Genomic DNA, 4,471 nt, shown 5'->3' with positions numbered 1-4,471 from the left:
GTTGTTCTTGCCTTTCGGGTGTGAACTTTTTAAATTTTTGTGTGGGTTTTATATTAAAACTTTACATTATGTAACTTTTTCGTTTTTATGAGATTATTTTTTGGGGGAAAGAGAAATGCTTTCCTCTGGTATCTGTTTGTTGTCATTCATTTTGTTTGAACTGCTTAAGCAAGATCATTTTGTATCTTTTGATGTCATCCAACTCCGTCACGATAATAAAATTGTCATTCTTAACAATTTGTTTTATTCTCTTATTTGGAGTTTGTCACACTAATATATTTGTTACAAAATTCAGGTTTGGTCCAACGCCTTTCGAATTCGCAACCAACCTGACCGCCGAGCTTTCTGGGTTGCCTGCTATTGCAGGAAAAGGAGGAGAGCAAGTGGTAATGCACTTTTGGAGTCGTGTATACAACTTTTGAACAAAGCTCTTTACTTTCCTCTATATGTCAAAATAAGACATGAACTTCTTCATGCTCACTGATAGATTCACTGATAGAAGTTGAGGTGCTTCAAACATCATTGAAGCATTTGTCTTTCCAGGTTTAAGCACCTCAACGTCTATCGGTGAAGCAAAGTAAGTATTTTGAAAAATATATTGTGCCCTGGTCTCAAGCCTTCTTACATAATGCAGTACTCCTGCTCTGATGTCTTAAAAGGCAATTTGGCTTTCATTGAGCGTTTGGAGATTGATTTCATATCGTAACTATATCAGTCTTTACTGCAAACTTTAACCTCAAACGTTTCCCAATCTTTTCCAAAATGTCACTTTATTCTGAGGGCAGGGTAATTGTTTCGTGTTTTCTTAGTTCTTTTTCAATAAGGCTAAAACCCTCAGGAGGCAAAAAACTAAGTCCACATATTGGGAAATAGTCTTGAAAAATTAAGATAATTCCAGGATCTTGAAGAATGGGAATGTCGAGTTTTGTGAAAATTTGTTATATTGAGGAGCCTTTTTCAACGGGAAATATGCAGTTTCGTTGTTCTTATTTAAGCTATTGTGTGATGCTGATATTAAAATACAAGAGTCCGTTAAAAAACGCATTTAAAAATGGCGTTTTTTGCGGTTTTTTTAAACGGTCCTGAACTTTAAATGTAAACACATCTGGTGCTGAGAACTTCATAAAAGAAAGAAAGAAAAAGGTAAAGGAAGAGCGACTAATTAGAATCAGTAGAATTAGAAATTGAAGATAGTTGGTTCTTATTTCATATACAGAATTTGGAATACTTAAAAAGCTAGTTAGATTAACTAAGGAGTGTTTAAATGAATCCCAAAGGAGAGCATGAGTAGGAAAATTCCTGTCCACGAGCTTTCACATCGAGAATGGCCTAAAAAAGGAAGATGCACTGTTGCCATTATTATTCAACTTGTTCTTGAGTACGTTGTAAGGAAAATCAAAGATAGCAACTAGAGCCTAGAGCTAAATGATATTCAGAGAGTTATGATGTATGCTGATGATGTAAATATAATAGGGGATGATAAGAGAACAATGAAAAGAAATGCAAAGGTCTTATTTAACACTGGTAAGGACATGCAGAAAAAACTAAATGCATGGAAGTTCGCCAGGATCGTAATACTGCAAATTATACTTTCGAGAAAATGGATACTTTCAAATATCTAGGATCAATATTAACAGAACCAAAACCACATCCGAGAGGAAATTAAATGTCGACTGAAAGCAGGAAATTCGTGTTATTATTCAGTTCAAAATCTTTTATCGTCCCGCATTCTGTCGAGTAATGTGAAGCTTAAAATATATAAAACGATAATCATGCCTGTTGGGCTGTATAGTTGCGAAACATGGTCGCTTACTTTGAAGAAGAACGCAGACTGAAAGTATTGGACAATAAAATCCTGAGATAAATATTCCTATCCAAGAGAAACGGGAATGGGGAATGGCGGAAGCTCCACAACGAGGAACTGCATAATATGTAACGTTTACCAAAGGTCATCAGGTCTAGGAGGCTCAGATGAGGTCATCAGATGAGCAGGACATGTAGCTAGAATGGAAGTAAGTAGGAACCCTTTCAAAGTTTTAACTGGAAATCCAACCAAAAGAAAAGACCATAAGGAAGACAAAACCTAGTTGCAGATGGGAGGACAATATTGAGATAGATCTCGCAAAGATAGGAATACAAAGTGGAAAGTGAATCCAGTTGGTTAAGAATCGCAGTGGATGGAGAGCTTTTTGAAGGCAGCATTGAAGCTCCGGGTTCCATAGGCCATAGAATTAGTTAGTTATTACATTAGAAAGGGCAAATTTCATTTTAAAAATCCAGGTCATTCTTTTTTCACTGGCCGCTTTTCTTCATTTCTGGAAGCAAATACAAATATATTGTTACTTATTCTCAACATGATAATAAATAAAACTTTATATAAATAAATTATCTACCATCTTAAAACTGGTTTTGAAATTTAAATTATTATGTGTGTTAAATTCAGTTTGTATCAACATAATTTTATCGGGTAAAAACTCAGCTAAATTCAGTTGAAAGTTAATCCAGACCAAACTTTTGTTTCCATTTTACGCTCTTGTCAAATACTGGAAAATAAACATATAATTAGAACCACATATCAACATTTGAAGAAACCGAAAACTTTTCTGAACTAAATTCCCACAAAAGTATCAGCAACATTGCAATTTAGTTCCATTTCTTAATAGTTCAAGTTTTCAGTTAAGCTGAGTTCGTCACTATACGAGGGCAGATCGGAAAGTAACACACAACTTTTTTTTTCAAAAAAGTTTAATATGTACCAAAATTAAACAAAGTACAAATGAACTTACATCTTTGACCTACTTTTCTACATAGTCACCCAGTTTCTCAAAACATTTTTTCCAGCGTAGTACCAGTTTCAAGATGTCCTGTTCGTAGAAGTCTATTTGGTTAGAGTATAGCCATTTACGAACTGCTGATTTCATTTCCGCATCTGTCGAAAAGTGTCGGCCAGCCAGGAATTTCTTCATGTGACCAAAGAGATTAAAGTCCGACGGACTGTACGAAGGATGCTCGAGCACCATCACCCAAATTTGTTGAGTTTCTCACGGACAAGAGCAGCAACGTGTGGACGGGAATTGTCATGAAGAAATTTGACACCGTTAGCATTAATGATGCGGCGTTTGTCACGAAGGGCACGACGCAACTTAACCAAATTTTCAATGTAGGCATCAGCGTTTACAGTAGTGCCTTGTTCAAGAAAGTCCAACAAAAACATATCAAACATGTCCTAGAACACTGTCACAATCATATTCCTCGCAGATTGAGCCACCTTAATTTTCTTCGTACTGGGAACCAGCATGTCTCCACTACATAGAGGCCTGCTTGATTTCGGGCGTGTAATGGTACGCCCATATCATTGAAGATTCGTTTCAGAAAGTCGTGCCTTTCTGTTTCGTAGCGTGTTAGGTGATCAGAGCTGGTCATCATTCGCTGGCCGTTGTGGTTGTGTGTCAGGTTCTTAAGCACCAGCAAGCACTAACTGTAGTTAACGTGTCATGAACAATGTCGTATACCACACCATAGAAAATGTTGAACTTTAGGTGCACACGTCAGTCATTTAAAATTGCTGTTTTGATGGCGCGGATTTCTGCGGCGTTGAAGCTGTTACCGGCCGCTCGGAGCGTGGCGCATTGTTAAGGATCTCCCGGCCCTCTTCAAAGAATGCACACCACCTGGAGACATTGCTACGGTCCATACAATCGTCCCCATACACGCCATGCATTTCCTTGTGAATTTCACACGGTGTATACCCTTTGGCCCACGAAAATTTAACCACATCTCGCTGCTCTTCATATGTGAACGACAGTAACATGCGCGCCATGTTTGTTTCGTGGTTCAGGCTTCTCTCACTTGAGCTGCACAGGAGAACAAAACACACTCTGTAGCGTAAAGTTCAAACTCTCGTCGTACAGTTTCACCATTCGAGGTGCAATACCTGGGAGAAAAAATATTGTACGTTACTTTCTGATCTGCCCTCCATAAAGCCCTCCATAAACAACAAAAAAGCAAAATACAAGTAAAAGAGCAGGTGAGGTATTCAACCCCCTGCAGCTATTTGTGCATCTACAGGGTCGTAGAGAGATATTAGCAAGAATCTACATACATATATTGTCCATTTTTGAGTCCTTTACATGTTGTAAGGACTTCATTTTAGACCAAAATATATGTTGGCTCCCGACTGCAGCGATTTCGATGAGGAAGTAGTGTCACTGTAAAAGAAATGAAACTGCATTGACAGGGCATGTCTATGATTGAGCGTCAGCACTTAGGATTTCGGGTTACAAGCACCGCAAACATTATATCTTAATTAAGTACCTACGTTGGAATCGTGTCATAAGAGAACAACTCCTTCGGAGGCTCACAGATGATTCACACCGCAACTCTTGGTTCCTGACGAAAGGATATCTGCCTTTAATGAGTCCTTGAACGCCCAAAATAACGGGTATGTGCGACATCTGCCAAGAAAGCTTCT

The sequence above is a fragment of the Thermobia domestica genome, chromosome 16, assembly GCF_964235325.1.
Source record: "Thermobia domestica chromosome 16, izTheDome1.hap1.1, whole genome shotgun sequence".
Classification (NCBI taxonomy): Eukaryota; Metazoa; Arthropoda; class Insecta; order Zygentoma; family Lepismatidae; genus Thermobia; species Thermobia domestica.
Note: the sequence above shows the minus strand (reverse complement) of the source record.